At 42.0% G+C, this 25,771-nt stretch overlaps 2 pseudogenes; both read left to right on the top strand.

The window, feature by feature from the left end:
• Nucleotides 1-24,106, top strand: part of LOC126555953 (uncharacterized) — a 58,236-nt pseudogene extending 34,130 nt beyond the window's left edge.
• The window catches only part of LOC126564380 (uncharacterized), a 590,020-nt pseudogene that overhangs the window by 71,178 nt on the left and 493,071 nt on the right, over nucleotides 1-25,771 (top strand).

Genomic DNA, 25,771 nt, shown 5'->3' with positions numbered 1-25,771 from the left:
CCACCCGGAATTTCCAAATTTCAAAATTGTCTTCTTCCAAACGTGGGAGCACTATTTGGAAAGCCATTGTTTTCTTAAGCCACTTGGACTGGGCCCATAACCTGTTGAACGAAATATGACACAAAAGACACTTGCTGGTTTTCACACTGTTCTTTATTTGTTGTCCAGTTGCTACTGCAATCAAATTGCTTGTATACTCGATATATATATATATATATATATATATATATATATATATATATATATATATATATATATATATATATATATATATATATATATATATATATATATATATATATATATATATATATATATATATACATCTTACCGTCACCAAGATGTACTAAACCTAGATGTGAAACGTCACATCAATGTAACTATACTATAGGTGTGCCAAACGTTGCTTATAATTAACAATGTCACTATACCAGAGGTGTGCCAAACGTTGCTTACAATTAACATTTTTTAATTTAATGTCATAGTTTTCATATAGTTTTCATATATATCTAGCGGAAAAATATTGTTAAATTAGTAAATAAGGATTTTAAAAAACATAGAACATAGCTAACTCTCCTTAAGCAAATAAGCAACACTTTAGCACATAAACACACGCGCGCACAACACATCATACACAGGCACAGGCACCGACGAGTTGAATGGATGAAATTGCAGTTGGAAGGTGGCAAGTAGCATAGAAGCCGCATAAAAGGCTACATGGGTTGAACTGGTGAGGTTGAATGATGAAAGGGAAGATCCCCCCAAGGTCCACAATCCTACAACGCACATTATGATGTATATTAGAATACCTAAAATACAGAATGTCAATTAATACGAATAATTATGAAGTAGCGTAGATGGGCTATACAAACACATTAGAGGTGGTTTGCACGTTACAATCACCAGCCGAAGAATAATGCACACGTAAACCAGGCACGAGGATCGTTCAAGCGGAAGTAATGTGAAAGGGGACATATATATCATGCGACATGCACCGGGCACGAGATGATGAGAATTTGCTGGAAAAAATACAAATCCAATGGAGTTTTCTTGCAAAACAAATTTTCGTTAAAAAAAAGTAAAAGGATGTGTAGCGACCTTGGCCGCTACGATTTGCTGCTACGTGTAGCTGCAACTGAAGACGGCTAATGGAAGGCAAGCGGCGGAATTAATGGAGAAGAGAAAGAGAGCGATCGATGGAGCGACGGAGATGATCAACGTGACGATAAGCGATAAGCATGGCGAGAGAAGCGGATTTCGGTGACGGCTAGCGCGTAGTTCGGATGTGTGTTAGAGTGGTGGTTAATTGTAGCGGGAAATATAAGTTCAAATAAGGTTAGTTATAGTTGTTAAAAAAAAAATAATTATAATCGTTTCATCTGGTGACAGCGGTAAAGCGCTTACCTTGGTAGCGAAACTAACGTTATTTCTGGCTGGTGTTCTGAATCGGGTATAGTGAGTGTAAAGGTAATGGTAAAATATAATTGGTGATGGGAAATTGCAGCGTCATAATGCTTCGTGATAATCATTAAATTAATTTAAAAAACACACACACACACATTTCAGTTTCATAAATAATTTCATGTTAGTTGTAAACACTTTTAATTATTATTCTCATCAATCAGGTGTCCACTTAGAGGTAGTTTAATTCAATTTATTTGGGATTTTTTTGCATTCATTCTCCGTCATTTTATTTTAGTCACGTAAATAGAGAGTAATGAACTCTAGGGTGTTGGCGCTTAGAAACAGGTCAGTCCAAATATATACGGGTAGCGTTGATAATATTCGTTCAAATAAACCACAACATAACCTTAATTCAACCACAAACAGTGATTTCTGTCTACATAGAGAATATAATTATTACGAACGACTTCATTTTCTAAAAGCTGAGTTTCTCAACCAGAGTATTGAAATCGAGCGAGTTTTGAACTCTACTATTCCAAAAATGGCATACGAATTTCCGAATTTACGAAAATTACGAATAGTATCTGTTAAGATATTAGTTACGGATGGCAAAAAATCATTTGGCACTCAGAATTTAACCAACTTTTGTAAAAACTTCAAATTCAAGTTTATTTTACATCAACTGGCCGTAGTGAAATGAACGGAGTGATACAAAGGTTTCATTCAACCATAATCGAAATGTATCGTATCACGAAGTTCGAACAAATGCACCTACCCGTTCCTGACCTAATCCAAGCTTTAGAACATAAATATAATTCACCCATTCATTCCTCTATCAAATATACTCCGTACGAAGTGATCCTACCATCCACTCGTTCCTCCATAATCTGCGAACAAGTCTACAAAGTTTTCAAATCAAAACAAGCAAATGATCTTTTGACTTACAGCAAGGGAATAAAGGAGAAAACAATTCCAACAGACAGAACATTTTTTGAAAAAAAAAAAAAAACGAGAGCTAGATTAAAATACAAACCAAGATACAAGAAAATCAAAATCAAGCAGATTAATAGAAGTACCGTAATTACTGACAACTCTCGAAAAATCCATAAAATTGATTTGAAAATCCGATATAAAGAAAACTAATTACAAAAAGAAAAAAATTTTTCCTCGTTACAGTCTGTTAGATTTAGTATGTTCGATGAACGGCCAAAGGACAATCATAGACAGGGTAGACAACCAACCAATAGTAGGTATCGATTTAGGCCCAGCTAGGATCGACAGTTACAATTACATCTATCATTATAATATTACAGCATACAAAATTTAAACGGAATCGATAAGAATCGATTTAAAAAAAGGAAACCAATAGCTTGCTAGCTTGCTAATCGACTTAGTTGATAATAATAATAAACAAATAACCATCAATACACGGATCAATATTAAAATAACAGATACATCCAAAGTAATGAAACAATTCCGATCAGAATCAGTCGAAATTTGTTCTATTAACATTTACATACGCCTGGAAAAAATCAACAGAGTGATAGTTTTGCTGATTAAGACCCCGAAGCTTGACCTCAGAATATTCAGAAATATGTGACTCCATCCTGTGTTGTATCACCAAGGGAAAGTTCACTTGGCTCACAACACATATATAGTCCACAAGAACAATAGTTACAGGGTTGGCAATCTGATCCCCATACATTTTCCCGATTAGCTCCATAGAGTTGGACGTGTCTGAGTGTCTACCCAAGTAAGCATTTGTTGCCTTATCGCCGCTCACCACCGTCGTCAGCAGTTTGGGTCAATGCATGGAATTGACCCAATTATTCAAGTCGGTTCATTGTCTGGGTTTCAAAGTAACAGAAATAAAGCAATTTGGCAATCGATCGTCCAACACCTTCTTTCCTACAAGAAAGAAAAGGTTAACTCGCGTAACACGAACAGCATTAGGAACCAATCACACGATCTAATGGGTATTCTTCTCGATTACATTCTTAAACATTACATACTCACTGTGCGATACTGTGCCATAGCTTCCTAGCACATACTCCATTCGATCCATATCTGCACATACTCCATATCGATCTTACCATAATCTGCAAAATATAATGATGGTAAGTTAATGCAAGCAAATGATGATACTTCGAACGTACCAAGCAACTTACGCATCGGTATTTGCTTACTCCATATTACATATTACTTCCAAGCCAGTTGCAATGTTCTATTTTGCATCCTCAAAAGAACAAATGAAAATAGTGACAATCTGCGTAATAAAAGCTTCGACACAAAACGGCTTGATTCTCATTTGGCACAACACAAACTCAAAACCACCCAAAAACACACCACAATACCGAACGAATTTCCATACACATATCACAAGCACAACGATTGGTAATTGATTTTTAACATTCACTTCACTACAATGCACCAATTTGCTCAAATTGCTTATCCGATATAATATACACGTGCAACACTGTCGTCCAAAACCTGGCTCTAGCAAAATGGCTGCCTTTTTTTCTCTCTTCTATGAGCGTTTAGATAAATACCCTGTTGACAAAATCGCCTTAACAACCAATTTTCTCAAATTGCTTATCCGATACAATATACCGGTGCAACACTGTCGTCCAAAACCTGGCTCTAGCAAAATGGTTGCCTTTTGTTCTCTCTTCTATGAGCGTTTAGATAAATACCCTGTTGACAAAATCGCCTTAACAACCACTACTAAAGGAGTTTTCTATACAAATTAGCCTCAATAACACCTGAGTTGGCAGATTTTGTCAATAGGATGCACATGGCAGATAATTCAACCAAACGTAAAGCTACCAACCAAGCGGCAGACAATCGTAAACGTCGAATGAAATAAGACGTTCACGTCAAACTCGATTATTCAAAGTTAACCCTTCAGTAGGCAACTACATACCCGGGTATTTTTTTCAACATAAAACTACAATAAGTTTTGATTCATTGCTTGTATTGATATGGAATTTTCAAAAGTCACCCACCTTTTTTAGTTCCAAGTTTTTGGAGCAAAGATTGTAATTGTCAACAGCAGTTAATATACCACGTAGTTATTACTACGTAAGTTATCTACCACGTAAGAATATTTTACCACGTAAGTTATCTACTAGCATGCCAGGTTATTAGATACATTTTGTTTATGGTATGACGTTTCTCTTCTCCTACTTTACGCAAATTAATGAAACTTTGATGAAAAGTTTCCCAAAACATTTTTGTATTAAATATGCACAATCTTTTCACAAACAAAATATAATGATGGTAAGTTAATGCAAGCAAATGATGATACTTCGAACGTACCAAGCAACTTACGCACCGGTATTTGCTCACTCCATATCACTACTAAGTTTCCAAGTCAGTTGCAATGTTTTAATTTGCATCCTCAAAAGAACAAATGAAAATAGTGACAATATGCGTAATAAAAGCATCGACACAAAACGACTTGATTCTCATTTGGCACAACACAAACTCAAAACCACCCACAAACACACCACAATACCGAACGAATTTGGTAATTGGTAATTGATTTTTCACATTCACTTTACTACAATGCACCAATTTGCTCAAATTACTTATCCAATATAATACACGGTGTAACACTGTCGTCCAAAACCTGGCTCTAGCAAAATGGCTGCCTTTTGTTCTCTCTTCTTTGAGCGTTTAGATAAATACCTTGTTGACAAAATCGCCTTAACAACCACTACTAAAGGAGTTTTCTATACAAATTAGCCTCAACAACACCTGAGTTGGCAGATTTTGTCAATAGGATGCACATGACCGATAATTCAACCGAAGACGTTCAAATAAGACGTTTTAAAATACATCAAACTCGATTATTAAAGGTTAACCCTTAAGTAGGCAACAAAAAACTCGTGTATTTTTTTCAACATAAAACTACAATAAGTACCCAGCCCGCAGAATGAGTTACCTTTACGGGTAAAACGGTATGAAACAACGAGAAACCAGGAGAAATTTACTCACGGGACGAGAGAGACACTTATGGCTTCATAGGAAGGAAAGAGACAGTACGAGACTCTCGTGTATGTGTGTGATCTTGTTGGACTGCTCTGTTCAGAAAACTAGAAAAACATTGCAAATTATATAGGAAAAAGAATAAAACGAAGAGTGTTGTTTTGATCGGTCGTTGTTTACAAATAATAACCGCCATAGCATTCCGAACTATTTCACGTCAGTTTTAACGCCTTCGGTTCTATATTATGAACTCGAAACGAGGAAAAACCAGTGCGACGGTTAGCAGGCTGGGAAAACAATTATGGAAGCAGTATCAAGAGGAAAGGGAAGAAAAAAACCTTACTGAAACGAGTGGTGCTGCTTCAGAACAAAGCACAAGTCTCTGGCCGGATTCAAAAGGTGAAAATGCAACTTATGTATCCGAAGCTTTGCTTCACTGTATTAGAAATGGTTTTCCTCGCTAGAAATTACTAAAACAGAGTTCGCGCTTTTAGGTACAGGAGGCGCTAACATCAATGTCGAAGGGGATGCGTGTTTCGAAAATATGCCTTTTGACTACATTTTGGAAGACGATGAGGATGAGGCTGACGAATACATTCATGAAGATAACGATGAGCATAATGCCGACAAAAACCAGTCATTTTGTGACGCTTTGAGAAACTGGGCATTATCTTGCAAAGTGCCTCACCTCTTCACAACAGCGGAGGAACGCAATTCTGGCCAATATTGATGCAAGTACATAATGATACTAAAGCTGAAGTTTTAGTACTTGGAGCATACTGTGGAACATCAAAGCCGGAAAACGCTGAAGGGTATCTACGCCCGTTAGTCGATGATTTGAATCATGTTACACTACAAGGGGTAGTAATCAATGGGAAATTCATAGACATTGACATAAGAGCGATCATTGCAGATTCGCCAGCTCGGGCATTTATAAAAGGTAATGTCCCTGGTGTTCAACATAAATATCAAATATGTCAATTTAATCTCTTATTTTCAGGAACAGCTTATTTCAATGCAGCGCACGGTTGCTTGAACACTTGATGCACTTTGATTGGAACGCATGACAAATTCGCAAGAAAGGTAACATTTGAAGGAGTAGGAAGAGACAGAACGGATGCAGAATTTAGAAGCGGAATCTACGCTGGAGGACATCAGAAACGGCCATCACCTATATCGGAAATTAATGATTTAAATGTAATACTAGACATAGTTGTAGGTGACAGACTTCACGCAATCGATTTAGGTGTTACAAAAAAATTGTTAAAGGGTTTAGTATTAGGATTTTTACCACCATTTCCTAAATGGTCTTCTTACGAACAAGAAGAAATTTCATTTCTTCTTAGCAAAATAGAAATACCAGGAGGAGATAGAAAAAACATCCAACATTCTGGAAAGGAAGCGAGTTTAGTACATTTTTGCATTATGCTAGCATTCCAATTTTAAAAGGCAGAATTTCAGAAAAAGCTTTCTATCATTTCACATTGTACTATGTAGCCATTACACTGCTCTCTTCCAAGGTTTACAAGCAGTATTATACGTATGCTGGAGAACTACTTAAACAGTTTGTTGAAGAGTTCAGTAAAGTTTATGGTGCAGGTCATGTAACCAGGAATGTGCACAACCTTTTACATATTGCAGCAGAATTAAATAGGTTTGGACCTCTATCTACCTTTTCTATGTACCCTTTTGAAAACAAGTTAAAGTTAATTAAAGATTGTATACGAGGTGGAAGTAAATTTTTACATCAATTGATAGGGAGATTAACAGAGTATGGAGAAATTAAATATGCTTCCGAGAGTCAGGATCATCGATTTCCTTCGACATCCATGAGAAAGGGAAAAACTATTGTTAATGTTACTTCCAGCTTTATGCTAAAGGAGGGAAATCGAGACGGTTGGTTTTTAACACGTGATGGTCTAATTGTTAAATACAATGGTGTGATCAATCCGTCAGAAACATTAGTAATTGAAGGCTATCCTATGATAAAATTATCTCCAGCTTTTACTTATCCATGCAGCTCGGACATAATCTTTAACTATTATGGAGACATAAAAGATTTATCTTCTACTATAAACATAATTCCCATTGAAAACATAAAATGTAAAATGGTAGCCGCTTCAATAGATCAGGGATGCACCTTTCATTTTGCTCCTCTCCTTCACACGCTTAACTAATAATATAAATAAAAACTATGTTTGTAACAGACCAAATTATATAGACAGCAGCGATCATGGGATATAATACGAACTTTTTCAAGAAGTGTATATGTACAACATGTATGCTCTCTTCCTTTTTCCAAGTGATACTGAATTTTGATTGAAGATAGTTTTTCAATATAATAAAGATGTGTTCAGTTTATTTTAAACTTTGTTTTCAACGCTTCTAGAAAATATATACTTAAAACAAAATAAATGAATGTTCAATTAAACATTTAGAAAAAAAGCTTCATGTTCAGTCGTATGTTAGTAACGATTTTCTTCGTAAAAACGTGCACTATACAACTAATTTATTCACTAAATAATATTCATCACGCAGTAGAGATCACTTTGAATTCAACCTAACTATTCTATTTCTGGACAAAACTAGGTTTAGTGAGTCATTGTATGCCACATGTATGCGTGCCTGGTAGACTTAAAGCCAAAAAGACCAAGGCATTTATCTGGCACTAAAACCATAAAACGGTCTAGGTCTACTCATAACATTAAACGCATGCCTTTAAATTTGCGACTGCTACTCGGTGTCTGGCTTTTGTCGCTTCAACCCCATTTGCCGTAACGTTTTTACTTCGCATCGACCTTTACCATGATGCATTTTTTTTTTTGTAAAAATTGTTTTACGTTTTCAATTGTCAGGCCGTTCAAATTGTTGCCTCCTGCGAGTTTTATCAATGTTATTATATGTATGTATTGAGAAAACTATTTTAGGGTCGGGATATCCTCTTCCTGTCCAACTACACTGGGCAATTAACTGCCTTTCGAACAAAAGATCGATTATAATTGTTAGTCTCATTTCAACATCGCTCGTTTGATGTAGTGCCCTAATTATTAAACAAACATTTTCCGCCAAAAAAATATTATCTCCTCCTAGTTTGGCATTAAAAGCATCCAAATCATCCTTGGATGCCATTTTTTGAATAGTGTACTCATTTAGTACACCATTTCTTTTGTACAGCGTGTTGAAAACAAGATGTATTTCTGCAGCTACTTTTAGATTGCCCTTTATAAGTGTGTCTATTTTACTCTCAATCATTTTTAGGTATTGGGCAACGGTTGGGTCCAACTTTGCAGGAAGTGAAGCGGATGGATCTGGGATAACAGGTATAGTAGGAGCTGATAGGTATGATGACGATTGTAAATCCGTGTGGGAGGTTCTTAGCGCAATGAGAATGTGTCCAAGGGATGATGATCGTGGGTACAACGGAGGTGCAGGATCGATATATGTTTTAGTAGATGAAGGGATTATTGTAACGGAGTTGGGATGTGCAGTAGGATGCTGCTGAAGGGATGTTGACCGTGGGTACAGTGGTGGAGAAGGATCTGATGCCGTAGAAATTGCAGGGATAATTACTTGGGAAATAATTTTAACCCCAGGAATCTGTCGTACGTATGATGTTCGTCGGTGTGGTGATGGAACCGGATTTGGTGTGAAGTCTGATGTGGGAATTATTGTATTTGTTCCTAAAGCAGGATTAAGTTGGGTCGAGAATGCTCTTGGCACCACCGGCGGATTTGCAGCATTCTTAGGGTCCATCGATCGATTTTGAACCTGTTCCATTGCTCCCTAAACAGAAAGTTTATATTGAAGAAAATCCTGCATTGCTCTGGCCTCACGATATAGTCATATGGCTAAATGGTCAATCTAACACACATCAGGACTTAGATCTAGCCCAGGTAAGCTGTGTCTCATACTCACTTGAAAAAAAAATTTAATCTTTCATATACTTCACAGTTACTCTATGTACAAGTATCAAACTGACTGAGAAAAGGCGCGAATGTATGCACGGAACAGTAACGCTGACACTGACTGAGATAAGATAGATACACGTTCACATAGGTGTAAAGAAGATGGAGATATGGAGTTAAGCTTCACCTACGAGCAAAAGCCCCATATGTTTTTTTTTCTACGGAAATAAACACCCACACATTCATAATCGTCATAGGAACACATTTTTTTTTGGCTTCGTTTGAATGTATTTTTCCATTGTCGTAAATGTCAATTTCCCCATGACCGGTGGCAAACCATTGTTCACTGGATGACAGCTGGACCCCCCGTGAAATTGCATTCGGTGGGCTCTCACACATACCATCAAAGCGTAACTCACTCATCCTTGCGGGCTGGGATGTTTTGTCTGGTTCATTCAAGAAAGCATTGTCAAGCCGTTAACTTTCGTTATTTCAGTTGATGATTCTGCAGTGAAAACATTATTAATTCAAGCCATGTATCCGAAGAAGATGCGAAAAACTGGATTGTTTTACAGAATTCGTTACAAACGCGCTTTGTTTGAACAACAATGGCGAGAAGAATATGGGGAAACTAGTTCAGCAAATGCTTTCTCATCTGTTAACGAAGGTACGGGTAGCATTTTGTTCATGTTCATGCCTTGATAAATTTTATATTCACATTTTATATCCATAGATGAAACAAATATCGTCTTAGAGAATGTCCAGTCTCAATCTATACCGTACTGTGAAAGTGACTGTGATATAGGACCTACCGACGATAACGCAGAAGAACTTCTAGAAACGGATGATTCGTACGAATCATTTGATGAAGATACTAGCGATGGAGAGATAAATGTAGAAGGACGATCTTTCGATGATAAACTTCGCATTTGGGCGCTACTGACCAATCAAACGCATCGAGCTTTATACATGCTGTTGAAGTTACTGCGTGAGGATACATCCTTTACAATACCGAAAGATGCGCGGACGCTGCTTAAAACCCCAGTTTCCAATGAAAATAACAGTATAACTACCATTGCTGGTGGTCAGTTATGGTATCAGGGCATCGCCAGCGGTTTGCAGCATCAGTTCAGGTAAAACAGAGTTTATTGAAACTATGCTATTTATTTCGCAAACTTTGGTTTCGTCTTCTGTTACAGTAAAACAACGCCGAGTGTTGAAACACTTAGGCTAGATTTCTTCGTCGATGGAATTCCACTGCATAGAAGCGGATCGACTCAATTTTGGCCAATATTAATGAAAGTGTTTGGGTTAGCTGTAGACCAGGTGCTGGTCGTTGCAGTTTATTGTGGTGATTCTAAACCAGTGTTAGTCGAGGAATATCTTAGACCCATGGTGACAGAATTAAATCACTTGCAGCAAAACGGCTTTGTTATCAATTATTTAACGTTTCAAGTGTCTTTGCGGGCTATAATAGCGGATACTCCAGCTCGTTGCTTCATTAAAGGTATGAAATTATATCATAATAAGAAATTGCAATAATGAATAATTGCATTAGCATTTTTATAGGAGTCAAATCGTTCAACTCAGCTAGTGGCTGCTTAAAATGTAATGTCGAAGTGGTGCGAGATCCGGAAACCCGTCGATCCTATTACGATGGCATAAACGGGGAGCCAAGAACAGATGAATTGTTCAGAGCAAATGCCTATCCGAAGCATTACACAAATCCAACGCCGCTAACAGATTTATTCAATTATGACATGATTAAGGACATTCCTTTTGCTGATGAATTGCATTTATTATACCTGGGAGTAATGCGCAAAATACTGCTTATTTTTATAGAGGGTAAGTTAGCTAAACGGTCAAAGTTTTCCCCAAAAGTAATGAAAGAAATTTCTTCAATCTTGAGACTGCAAAAGTTGCCCAGTGAAATTCCTCGAAGGATGCGTGGTTTAAATTGCATAAACTTAGTCTATGCAACGTAGTGGTAGACTTAAAGGATAGAATAAGTGATGATGCCTACAACCATTTTATGCAACTTTTTTGTGCAGTGCACTTTTTTTAATCAGCAATTTATGAACATAAATGGGAATATGCCGGACAACATTTAAATCTTTTTATAGAAAACTTCGGGGGAGTGTACGACAAAACTTTACAATCTATTAATATTCATAATTTGCATCATGTGTACGAAGATGTCTGTAGATTTGGACCGTTGTGTACAATTTCTTCATACCCGTATGAAAACTTCTTGCAACACATGAAGCGTGTAACACAAGGCAAAAAGAACTGCTTAGAGCAAATAAGAAATAGAACAATTGAATTAAAATACATAAATGATGTTAAAAACTACAAACGGTCTGCATATCCCCGTGTTGTAGAAAAAAAAACAATGAAACTATAACTTTAATCAAACAAAACTTTCGGCTCAGGAAAGACAATAGGAACGCATGGTTCATGACAAAATCATTATTAGTTCTAAGCTACGAATCAGCAATACAGACAATTTCATGAATAACAGTTCATGGAAGAAAATTTAAAAAATATCGCGAATGTTTTTCCACACCTTGTAATTCGTCAGATTTGAATATGTCTGAGGCCGTTAAAAGTGAATTGGATAATGATATTACTGTGGTAGATATTTCAGAAATCAAATGTAAACTAGCTGGTATTTCTAACAGGTTGGCTGATAAGTCCCCGGTCTAACAAAGAAAAACACATTTTTTTGTCAAAAATCGTTTTTATTATTCAACAAAGTTCCCTTCAAGAGCGATACAACGATTTTAACGACCTTCCAATTTTTGATACTATTTTGGTAGTACTCCATCGGTTTTGCCTCAACATAGGCCTCAGTTTCTGCGACCACCTCTTCATTGCAGCCAATTTTTTTTTCCCTGCGAGCATCGTTTTGAGGTCTGAGAACAAGAAAAAGTCGCTGGGGGCCAGATCTGGAGAATACGGTGGGTGGGGAAGCAATTCAAAGCCCAATTCATGAATTTTTGCCATCGTTCTCAATGACTTGTGGTACGGTGCGTTGTCTTGGTGGAACAACACTTTTTTCTTCTACATATGGGGCCGTTTTGCCGCGATTTCGACCATCAAACGCTCCAATAACGCCATATAATAGTCACTGTTGATGGTTTTTCCCTTCTCAAGATAATCGATAAAACAGTCAAATAAAAAAACAGAGGCCATTACTTTGCCAGCGGACTTTTGAGTCTTTCCACGCATCGGAGCCGGTTCACCGGTCGCTGTCCACTGAGCCGACTGTCGATTGGACTCAGGAGTGTAGTGATGGAGCCATGTTTCATCCATTGTCACATATCGACGCAAAAACTCGGGTGTATTACGAGTTAACAGCTGCAAACACCGCTCAGAATCATCAACACGTTGGTGTTTTTGGTCAAATGTGAGCTCGCGCGGCACCCATTTTGCACAGAGCTTCCGCATATCCAAATATTGATGAATGATATGACCAACACGTTCCTTTGATATCTTTAAGGTCTCTGCTATCTCGATCAATCAATCAAAATCATTTTGTGGATTTTTTTTATGTTTTCGTCGGTAACCACCTCTTTCGGGCGTCCACTGCGTTCACCGTCCTCCGTGCTTATTTCACCACGCTTGAATTTTGCATACCAATCAATTATTGTTGATTTCCCTGGGGCAGAGTCCGGAAACTCATTATCAAGCCAAGTTTTTGCTTCCACTGTATTTTTTCCCTTCAGAAAACAGTATTTTATCAAAACACGAAATTCTTTTTTTTTCCATTTTTGTCACAATAACAAAAGTTGCTTGACAAAAGACGCTCTGTCTCACAAACTAATTGACATACAGACGTCAAATTTTGACACGAATCATTTGAAGGTTGGTGCTATATAAAAATAATATGCATTAAATACTAGCGGCGCCATCTTTGTGTCAGACCGGGGACTTATCAGCCAAGCTGTTACGGTTAAAGATAACGGGGTTATATTTATTCCAGTCCCTGAAACATTTATGCAAACAAAATAACTATGCATAACTATAAATTAACAATATCTAATAGGTACATGCTATAATAAATGTTTAAATCTATATCTTTGATGTATTTCAAATTTTTGAATCCAATATCACATAAATCTAGCAATACGACCAGGCCGTTTCTATCGAATAAAAAAATCACATAAATCGAACGTCACATCACAAAAAATCATATAACGAAATATTGCCTCATAAGGTGAACTTAACGCTAGTAAAAAAAAAAATGTGAAGAAAACTTTAACAAAAGCGACAAGAAGTTTCAACTCTACCATCCAGATTTACACGACTTTTTGCATGTTTCAACTTCCTTAAAAAAAATTCTTTCACGTTCGTTTCTGTGCATGTAGATAATCTGGTGCATCCTACGCTTGCAAAGAGTTTGATTATATGTGTGAATCTGCACATTGCTTCTTTTTTTTCAGGACGCCCTCCTCCAGACCAGCTGCTCTGTGGAAGAAAATCCCGTTCAAACAGCATGTCTAATGCTTGATGCATACGATTCTGGATATCTAATTTCGATATAGAATCGTTTAGCCAAGAATAAAGTTTTGCAAAATAAGCGGGGTTTGAACCTAGTCGGTCATTCACGGTAGCTAACGCTAAACTATTGGAGATTTTGTTGAACGAGAAAGATTCCGTTGTTTTAGCATGGTGAGTCCGCAAATTTTCCGTAAGGTACACCAGCATCGTATCTAATGATTCGATCTTTCTTTCTTGCTTTTTCTGTGTTTCGATCACAGATTTCATCATCGTTTCAATGTTCTGTACCGTTTTCAAAACTAAACTTTGACATTCACATCCACTTGCAGTTGTAACCGTGGTTGATGTTTGCATCATTGAGCTAGGTTTATTTTTTGTCGGTTTCAAGACACCTTGCCGAAAATCGGTTTGTTGTAGCTGGCCTTCTTTAGTGCATGATGCTGCAGGTGCTGCTTTCTGCATGGGTCGCTTTATTATAAGTTTTTTCACTGGCTTGCGAACATATTGCGAAGATGGCTGCGCCAAAAGATGATCATCTATCATTTTGTCGATATCAGCTTCCAGCGCCGACATGTCGGTATCCATTCTGACACACGCTACAGCACCACTTAGGCTACAACTACAATGAGGATTAAATAGATGCTTTTGACTCAGAACTATATAACAGTAAAATAGTAACGTTGTATAATGTTCGTACTCTTACCAGCTAGGATCAGTGATCAAATCTACCAACAAGCATGAGGAAATCACCTTACGTAGAAAAATATTCTCCTCACAGAGCAGCAGCGCAGCGGCATAACACCATTCTAAGAATTTAAAGGTACCAATAATGATGTACAAATGCATCACCAACACATACGACTATAACAATAGCAACACCAAATCGAGATTAGTATAGACGAGCTGGCGCATGAAAAAAGTAGCTGAACGTTATTTTTTTTTCAAGCAGCTTTCTTGTAGGCAATTTTTTTCAAGCAAATTTTGAATTTTTAACGGTGATTTTGAATTTAACATAGTTGGCATTGTATAATTTTGCACTGGCGGTGGGAATTTATAATTTTGTGATATTGGCGGTTGTAAAATGATGTTTCACGCTTGGCTCTCTATTGCTGCCTTTGTCCGTTTTAGTTCATTTTTACAAGTTCATTCGTGTTCATGCAACTTATCTTACCACAGTTCATATGCCTAAGATTTTGCGTTCAGTTAACATGTATAGCTCCTACAGTTGTCAAGTACGAAACGTAAACAAAACAATTACTTGACATATTTCTAACTGTGAATTAATCCCTAGAAATCCAACATTCCGGCCACCAAAAGATAATTCTTTTTAACTAGTACTAAAGTTATAATTCGCATTCAATTCCTGAAACCGTTTTCTATTTAGCACTGTCCTGCTCCTCAGTGTTTACATAACATTTGTCGGTAGTGAAAATGTTTACCTGTCAATCAGTTTACACGTGGTAGGCCTTGTGTTGAATTATCCGTAATAGGATTCGGTAGTAAGGCGAGTCTGTTGACTGCTCTAACTATTTCCTTCCCTGACCCAGTGCGTAAAGTTACTACTCTGACCACTCCGTCTTTACCTGGGTGTAATGCTTTGATTTGTTCTTTCGGCCACACGCTAGGCGGTACGTTGTCTTCCTTCACAATCACTAACTGGTTTACTTCTAGTGTTACCGGGGAGACTTTAGAATACTTTGCTCTAGCTTGAAGTTGTTGGAGGTATTCTGGGTACCATCGTGTCCAAATTGATTGCACCTGTTTCTGAACGAGCGGATATTGTGTCAAGCGATTATTTGGAATATTAGTAAGATCGACCTCTGGTACCGCTTGCATATTAGATCCTACTAGAAAATGACCGGGAGTCAACGTTTCTAAATCAGTCGGTTCATCAGACAATGGTATCAATGGACGCGAATTTAAACATTGTTCGACCTGTGCCAAAAGGGTAAGCATATTTTCTTGTGTAATGCTGCTAACTCCTATCGTTTTAGTGATATGCCTTTTTGCTGACTTTACTGCTGCCTCCCAAAGTCCTCCAAAATGAGGCGCCCTTGTAGGAATGAATTTCCAACTTATTTCATTGTTCGCACACCAATGAAATATCAATCTCCTATCACTATCGTCGGTTTTCAACAATTTGTAAATGCGATTCAGTTCGTGAACTGCTCCTTTGAACGTAGTCGCATTGTCCGAGTGTAACTCGATTATCTTGCCTCTGCGAGCAACAAATCGACGTAATGCTGCTAAAAACGCCGTCGTGGTGAGATCGCTCACCAACTCGATATGTACGGCCCGTGTCGCGAAACAGACAAAAATCGCGATATACGCCTTTACTGGACCTCGATTGCGGATCGTTGATTTCAGAAGAAATGGTCCGCAGTAGTCCACACCGCTAACGACAAACGGCCTCGTTGGTGTTACTCGGGATTCTGGCAAGTCTGCTACCGCTTGTTTCACCAATACCGGTTTGTGCTTGAAGCAAGTGTGGCATCGGTGATAGACACTCCTCGTAAGATTTCGACCACCAATCAACCAAAAACGTTGTCGAATCGTTGCTAACATCAGCTGCGGTCCGGCATGAAGTAACTGCAGATGGTAGGCTGTTACTAACAGTGTGACTAAGTAATGCGATGCGGCAATGATGATGGGATGCTTTGAATCATTGGAAATGTGTGCATTTCCAAGCCGGCCACCAATGCGTAGAATGCCCATTTCATCAAGGTACGGTGACAACCACTTTAACTTCGATTTTTCACTAACGTGTTTCCCTCCTTTCAGTTCGTTAAGCTCTTCCGTGAATGAATCCTGTTGTGCTAGCTGGCACAACCTTAGTTCTGCACTTCGCAGTTCCGTCGCCGTAAGTGGTGGAACAGCATTCTCCAGCTGCTTGATAGGCAACAGCTTCTTACTCGATGATAACTCGCTGATGCTTGCTCGGCAGCTCTTGATGAAGCGTAGGCAATATCCCATAACTCGTCTCAACTTACTGTACGATGAAAATCGTTCGAAAAGTTTGACACGGAACTCACACTTCGTTGAGACAATCAGTGACACCTTTGCTCGCTCTTCGATGTCTCCTTTGTCCTTGATGGGAAGTGGGACAGGTTGTGGCCACTCATCCTTACCGAGAGCCAGTCAATGAGGTCCATGCCACCAACGATCACTTTTCAACAAATCGTCTGGTTTCAGACCCCGTGAGATGTCATCTGCAGGGTTATCACAGCCTGGAACATGACGCCAGGCTGTGACTCTCGTCTCCTCCTGTATTTGGGCCACCCTATTGGCCACAAATGGTTTCCATCGACGTGGAGGAGAATTCAGCCAGTACATCACTGTCATTGAGTCGGTCCAACAGATGGTCATCGTAGATGACGTTATCGCTCTACTGGCTTTCTGGAATAGTTGGACCGCTAGTCGCGCGGCGCACAACTCCAACCTGGCAATTGCATGTGTGTTTGCCAAGGCTACGACTTTGGATTTGGCAGTCAACAGTTGTACCATTGTTGACCCCATCGACTCTGCACGTACATAGCAGCAAGCACCGTATACATTTTGCGAAGCATTCGCAAACATGTGTAATTGCAGGCTGACCGCTTCCGACTGGGATACGAAACGCGGTACTCGTAATTTGCGTAGCAAATATAGAGTTGAATGGAAGCTTCTCCACTCTTCCTGAAGTTCACCTGGCAATGCACGATCCCAATCCCAAGCCTTTCCATCGTGCTTTAACTCCATAAACGTTGCAGGAAAATCTTTGCCAGAATGATTGTCGTACCCAACAACCCGAGAGGGTCGAATATATTTGCTGTGTACGACAATACCAGACTTCTCGTCAATACTTCAGCGGGTGGTGGAAGATCGACTTTGAAGCGAAACGAATCATTGGTTGGTTCCCAAACCAACCCCAACGTTGATACTGCCTGGCCATCCTTCCATTCATGTAACGATTGGATAGCAAGATCTTCACGCGGAACATCTCGTAGAGATGCAGGAACATTTGATGCCCACTTCTTCAGTGCAAAGCCCGCCGAATCTAGCATTTGCGAAATTTGATTCCGCACTTCGATGGCCTCTTCCAAATCTGCTGCACCGGTTAATAGGTCATCCACATAGAAATCGTGCAGAACAGGATCTACCGCTTTAGGATAACGGCTCTTCTGGCCATGCGCTATCTGTTGTAACGTACGAGTGGCCAAGAATGGCGCTGATGCAGTACCGTAGGTCACTGTCTGTAGTTCGTACGTTGCTATCGGATCGGTGAACCGTTCTCGGTAACGTATTCGCAGAAGTTTGTGATCACTTTCACAATGGCGCACTTGCCGATACATCTTTTCGACGACTGCTACTAAGTCTATGGCGTGCTTTCTGAACCTTAGAATGATCGTGAACAGATCATCCTGTACCGTAGGGCCTATGAGCAGAGTATCGTTCAACGAGTACCCAGATGTTGTCTTGCAGGAAGCATCGAAGACAACACGTACCTTGGTGGTCGTACTCGTTTCCTTAACCACTGCATGGTGAGGGATATAATAGTGCGGTATGTTATGATCAACAGGTTCGGTAAGCTTTCGCATATGTCCCAAACTTTTATACTCCGACATAAACTTTTTGTATTCTAGATCCATTTCAGGATTGCCCATCAACCGACGCTCGACAGCTACAAGCCGTCTATCTGCTATCATTCTTGAAAGACCGAGGACAATCTCAGAATTCGTTTTACGGGGCAAGCTTACGATGTATCGACCTTGTTCATCGCGTTTTGTAGTTGCAGTGTAGTGTCTTTCACATTGCTCTTCTTCTAGCGATAATGCGGGACCTTCTAGGATCGATTCTGTTTCCCAAAAGCGTTGCACGATTGTTTCTAGTGACTCTTGAGCAACGGTTGTGAGGCAAGACCGTTGGCTGGAAGCCGATGTCTGGGAAGTATTCCCAGAGATTGTCCACCCGAAGGAAGTCTCTTCAAACCATGGTCTGCCTTTGCCCAATCCACGCTTTCTTCCAGTATGCATTTCCCAATATGCATCACTACCAATGACAATATCGACCTTGCTTGGGATGTGGAATGACGCAGACCCGTCATTACTGGGACTTCAAACACACTGGAAACACACTGGGACTTCATGAGCATCACTATCCGAATAGTTCAGTTTGAATTGCTCAATGTTCTTTATGAGTATCTGCGCTTGGCGCTTTTTTAATTGCGCGGCTTTAATTTTTTTCTCCATCTTAATCTCACTCCACTAATACTTTGGCACACCTGTAAGGTCGTTACCAGATTGCGATGTTGCACGCAAGTTGTTCAAACTGATGGCGCGATCGAATGTTCGTTAAGATGGTCACGTTTCGCGATGGCGTATCCTTACGACGACGCTTCACTGTTCAGGACGCTTAGCGGATGACGCCGTATGATTGGTGCGGAGCAACAACTCACAATTCTCACTAAACGTGCAATAACGAAGCACAATCACGGAACAGGAACAAAATTGTCTCTAAGCAACGGATACGTAGTACATGTTTCAACTTATTTCGCGCCTGTGGTGTAAGGCAACGATCGTTGTGCTTCACTGTACTAATACAACTATATCAAGCGAAAATCAATTTACGCCACAATTCACGTAGTGAAATTGTTCAATATCACAATCAACTGATGAATTCCACCCAATCCGGCTCGAAGGACCAAAAAATGTATAATTTTGCACTGGCGGTGGGAATTTATAAACTTGTGATATTGGCGGTTGTAAAATGATGTTTCACGCTTGGCTTCTCTTTTGCTACTGTTTATTCCTTTGTCCGTTTTAGTTCATTTTTACAAGTTCATTCGTGTTCATGCAACTTATCTTACCACAGTTCATATGCCTAAGATTTTGCGTTCAGTTAACATGTATAGCTCCTACGGTTGTCAAGTACGAAACGTAAACAAAACAATTACTTGACATATTTCTAACTGTGAATTAATCCCTAGAAATCCAACAGTCATTTTTGCCTACAGCGACATCTGGAGTTTTGACGTTCGATGGCGGTCGGTCGGACGGTCAGTTCGACCGCCGTCCGACCCGATTGCGACCAATTTTGCACCCCGGGTAGTTGCAAGGGAAATGTATGGGATTTGACACCTGAGGTTGAACGTCAATTTTGGTCGTTTTACCAAATCAAAAAATTTGATTTCGTTGCACGGTGCCTTGCAACAAATAAAGAACAGAACAACAGAACAAACATTAAAACAGGGATCGTGTTCGTCGATCTAGAAAAATCATACAATAATGTCAAAACAAAAACCCTGATCGGAAAAATGATAGAATCAAATGTCCCATCAGAGCAATACGGCACTGGACCGTCATAATTAATTATGAATAAATAAACAAATGTCCATCAGAAATTACAAATTGGACAAAAGCTTTCATAAAAAACAGAACCACAACATTAGAATGCAACAACACAATCCTCAAAAAACTTATCACAGACGGACTACCACAAGGTGACGTCATGTCCCCAGCGCTTTTCAATATATATATTCCAAAGACATACACTACCAAACTATGTCTGATGGTGGCAGCGTTGCACGTGAGGAACGCGTTTAACGCGGCCAGTTGGAAGGCGATAGCACTGGCTCTCCGGGAGAAGGACGTCCTTCCCCTGCTCCAGAGAATTCTGCGGAGCTACTTCTCGGAGCGAGAGCTGGTGTACGAGATCAGTGAAGGACCGGTGCGAAGGCGGGTGCTTGCAGGAGTTCCACAGAGATCGATCCTCGGTCCCACCTTGTGGAACACAATGTACGACGGCGTGCTGCGATTGGCGTTTCCGGAAGGGGCGGAGGTTGTCGGCTTCGCAGATGACCTCGTAGTGCTGGCGAGGGGAACAACACCGCAGACGGCCGCGGAAGTGGCCGAGTCGGCTATTGCGGCGATTGGAGAGTGGATGTCGGCGCACCATCTCGAGCTCGCCCCGGCGAAGACCGAGCTCGTGCTGATGTCCACGATGCGGCGAAGCAACACAGTCCGTCCGGTGGTGGTCGACGGCCAGGAGAGATGACCCACTCGCACCATCAAGTACCTCAGCGTCATGCTCGAGGACCATCTTTCCGGGAGGCTGCTCGTTGACGTTACGTTACGGCGAAGGCGAACTGGGTGGCGCAGGCAATCGAGCGGCTCATGCGCAATTATAGTGGCTCGAAATGCGCAAAACGGCGACTGCTGGCTTCGGTCGTGGGCTCCACGCTGCGGTACGCAGCACCGATCTGGCACGAAGCGGTGGACCTGCAGCAGTGTCGGCGGAAGCTGGGCCGGGTCCAGGGATTGTACGCGAGGCCGGTCGCACGCACATTCGTGTCAGTGCGACAAGAGGTGGCAATCTTGCTGGCCAGCGTCATCCCCATCTGGCTTCAGGTGAAGGAGGACGCAAGGTGTCACCAGCGGCGTCAGGAGACCGGCACTCCAATCTCGGCTCGTGCTATTCGTGCGGACGAGCGACGTAACACCATCTCGTGGCATGGCAGGCGGAGTAGGACCAGTTGCAGCCAAACAGCCGGTTCACAAAATGGGCGCACCGGGTACTCCCGGATGTGGCAGCGTGGAAGGACATACGGCACGGTGAAGTCACATTCCACCTGGCCCAACTGCTGTCCGGCCATGGCTTCTTCCACGACTATCTCCATTCGAAACACCTGTCACCAACATCCGACTGCGGGAGATGCCCGGGAGTATCGGAAACGGCGGAACACGCCTTTTTCCACTGCCCACGGTTTGCCGACATCCGTGGCGAACTGCGGGAGGAGGATCCGGCGGCAGCGGTTACTCCAGACAACCTGCTGGCATGTATGCTGGAGAGCCATCAGCAATGGAGTAAAGTCTGCGAGGCGGCAAAGCGAATCACCAGTACTCTTCAACAAGAGTAGTACGTCGAGCGGGCGACCAGCGCGTACTCAGAGATGCGCGACGCGGCACAGCGCTTCGACGAGGCTCATGAAGCAATGGTTCGGGAGCGATATGATCGGCGGAACGAGGCCCGTCGACTGAGGACGCTTGAGCGACAGAGTCAGGCGACACCGCGCGAGGCGTCGCCTAGAAATCGGAGAAACGGTCTCCAGCGAGGACATCCTGATGGCCCTGTTCGGGACGGACCCCGGAAGCTAGAGCGATGAAGGTGCAATGTCATGGCTCCTTCCCATCAAGATACCTCGCGGTAAGATGGAAAGGAGTGGAAGGAAAGATTAGGGATTCTTTTTCCCTTATAGGTGAACTACTGGTAAGATCCTATACTGAATAAAGACCCAACTTTCTGTTATTTATTAAAAAAAAAAACAGTTATCCCGGGAGTGTCAACTGGGTAGCCACACTCTACTGACGTGTCAACATGTGCTCCGTGTAGAGGTGAAAAAAATCTTGCAAAAAATCATTAAAACCATCCGAAAATAACCATGCTCGTGAATGGAGTGTGCGATTTGATGAAAGTGGCAGAAAAGAGAACAAAAATCAGTCAAATAGTGGCAAAATAAAGTGTAAACAAGTTTCCCATACATTTTGTATGGGAACTTCATTAAGCTTTTTCTCGGGTGATTATGAACCGATCGGGACGATTCGTGAAGTGACTTTAAGAAAATACTGTACATTCTTGCGATTTATCGCAAAAACAAGTGAAGTTCGGGCGTTTTTGGCAGATAAATTGCGTTTAAAAGCTTTTGTGTTCATCATCCATGCAACAACCCAAGGAACATTTTTTTTTGCTTCTACCCAAGTGACAAAATATCTAATAAATCTATTTTTTTTAAATGGTGGAAAATTTGTGGCATGGGCGACGAAACTTCAGGAAAAGCGTAATTTTATGAGTAAAAACGTGAACGGGCTAGTACTAAAAATGTTCTAAAAGTGTTACAAACGAACGGAAAATTCAGAAAGTAATGCAAAAGTTCTGAAAAGTGCTGTCTTAATTCTAAGAAAGTGACACAATTTTCCCGCTCCCTCACCCTTAAACACACGACCCCCATTTTTCCACCCTTCGGATCAACCACCCGCCTCACGGGAGGGGGAAATCGTTAAGGCTGTGCTAAAAACTATACTAAAAACGGGAAATTGGCCACGAAAATTTCGAAGAGAGTGGAAAAATTATTTGTTGTATGCAGTAAATCACTCACACAGATTCAGTACTAAAATTAGTTCTAAATCTGTACTAAAGTGTTCTAAGTGCCGAAAAAACTCTAAAAGTCGCGGTAAAACTCGGAAAAGTGGAAAAAATCGGTATTGAGTACAGAAGGATGAATCCCGCTGCTAGCGATCCTAAAAAAAGGGAGTAAATCCAGCGTAAAGAGCGGAGAATGTCGGTACCAGGACGAACTCTTCGCCCCATGGCGGATTCGACCGACGGTGGACTGGCCAATCCTCCGACCATCATGGAAGCAAAAGTGACCCTCACACGGATGGCAATACCGGGCTCGAAATCAGCGAGCTCGGAAATGGCAGAGCTAAAAAGGCTCATTGTGGAGTCGTCTCTCACTAAGGGGCAGCTGCGTTCAACCATCCAAGACCTGCAGCAGGAGCTTTCGGCACTACGAAAGCGATATTATTCATCTATCTCACGGATATTATTCTACTACTCACGGATATTATTCATCCATCTCCGAAGAGCAGCGTACGTGGGCGGTGGTGGTTAGCAACAAGCCGGCAAAGCAGAAGCAACGCAAGCGAGGCAGTCGTCGTGGTACGGCACAGTCATCGCAGCTGCAGCAGCAGCAACAACAGCAGCAAACACGTCAGCAATGGCCCGTGTTGCAGCAACAACAACAGCAGCAGACGCAACAGCAGTTGCCAGCGTCGCAGCAACAGCAACAGAAGCAGCAGCAGACGCGACAGGAGTGGTCAGCATTGCAGCAGCAGAGGCAGCCACGACAGCAACAGCAGCCGAACCAGCAACGCCGTCCGACTCTGCGTAGTGCACGCCCGGACAACATCGAAGTGGCACCGGCAGAAGGTGTAACCTGGACGCAGGTATACCTGAAGCTTCGCACGGCCCCAGAGCTGGAGGTCCGCACGGCTATTGGGATGGGTCGACGAACGACACAAGGCCAACTTCGTGTCCCCATCAGCCGTAGTGCAGACAGCGAGGTGCTCGTCGGAAAAATCCAGGGTGTTCTCGGTGAAATGGGGGTGGTGCGAGTGCTGACCGAGATGGGAGAACTCCTGATCACCCATGTCGACTCACTGGCCACGGTGGAAGACGTCAAGGAGGCGATGCAGGCCAAATTAGGAGCAGCCCCGGGCATCACCTTTGCTGAAGTCTGGAAGCTGAGTGACGGCACGAACGGAGTGTAGCTGATTATCGAGGCAAATGCTTCCGTTGCGGCAACACCGGTCATCTGGCCAAAGCCTGCTCCTCTGAGCCCAAATGCCTGAAATGTGGTGGCCCACATAACATCGGTCACCAGAGCTGTGGTCAACTGCAGACACCGTGCCAGGTGTAAAACAACTAAGAGTGTTGCAGGCGAACCTGGGTAGTGGACGCACCGCACAGGATTTCGTCCTGCACTCCGCTCGGACGGAGCGGATCGATGTGCTGCTGCTTTCGGAGGTCTACCGGCCTCCGGATAACAGCGGAACGTGGACGTCGGACTCATCGGGTGCAGTAGCTGTGGTGGCCACCGGTGCCCATCCCATCCAGCGCGTGTGGTGCAGCCCAACGCCCGGATTGGTGGCCGCCCAGATCGGTGGGGTAGTTTTTATTGGCTGCCCCTCCCCGCCTGAATCCTGGTGAGTTCGAGCACTTTCTAGAAGCATTGGAGTTGTTGGCAGTTTCCCACCCTCACGTCGTTGTGGCAGGCGATTTCTACGCCTGGCATGAAGAGTGGGGAAGCGTACGAAACACCGAGCGAAGCGAGGAGCTGCTAAACACCATCCAGCAGCTCGGGTTGAGGATCCTCAACCGAGGAACAACCCCAACGTTCGTCGGGAACCGGGTGTGCGAAGCTGTCAAAAGGATCACGGACGAGCTACAGGATGACTGGAATGCTGAGCGGGAGATGCTGGCCGCACGGGACGGAGCCCCATTGCAACGGGACAACTCAGTCGCCATTGCCCGCTACCAACGGCAGAATGCGGCTCGACGAGCAGCAACATCAGCACGACGAGAAGCAGCACGAGGTGGGCGGCCGCCATCACCAACAACCGAAACACGCCGAGCAGCAGTTCGCGAACGTGTGGCTCGATGGCGGCCCCGACGACGCGAAAACCAAGTCGCAATCCCACGAACCTTATTCGGGGAAGGGGAGTACGCTGATTCCAGCAGTGACACGGTGGAGGAGGACAATACTCCCTCTGGCCTTACGGAGGCCAAAGCTGCAGCCGCTCTGCAGGCAGATGTCTCCTCACGCTAGTGGGGAGAATGTCAGAAAAGAACGTGACCCAGCGGGTGGAAATTGTGAATATACCAGGGTTAGAGGGACTCTGCGTCACTAGCACGAGGGAAAAAATAGAAATAGAACAAAAGAGGGGGTTAGATATGATCTCCTGAAATAAAGATTAAGTTGCAGGATTGCACGGATAGTGTAAGATTAAGGAACACACCGCACCAAAACACCCTCGTGGGGCAATGTTGTGGTGGATGAGGAAAGGTTTTTTTTTTTGTAATACAAAATTAAAATAAAACAAACCCTGTATTCAAAAAAAAGCCAGTTATCCCGGGATGAACGCTTGGCGACCACAAACCAGTTATCCCTGTGGTGGTGATCTGTCAGTTGGGCTGAGCGGTACAGTGGCGTGTGCTCCCTAGCAAAAAGCAAAAATTGGCGGAAAAACAGCTCGGATCGACCAGATTTTGTCCATCGACCAGACCAGTCTTAATCGACGCAGAACGGTGATTTCAGTGCAGTTAAGTGTTTGCAGACTGAAAATCGGATGAAAAAAGTGCATTTGTATCCCCCATACATTTTTTATGGGGAACTGTTTTCGCTCGTGTGGGGGCTAAAATCAACCGATCGGGGT

The sequence above is a fragment of the Anopheles maculipalpis genome, chromosome X (assembly GCF_943734695.1).
Source record: "Anopheles maculipalpis chromosome X, idAnoMacuDA_375_x, whole genome shotgun sequence".
Lineage (NCBI taxonomy): Eukaryota > Metazoa > Arthropoda > Insecta > Diptera > Culicidae > Anopheles > Anopheles maculipalpis.
This window is presented reverse-complemented; position numbering and strand designations above follow the sequence as displayed.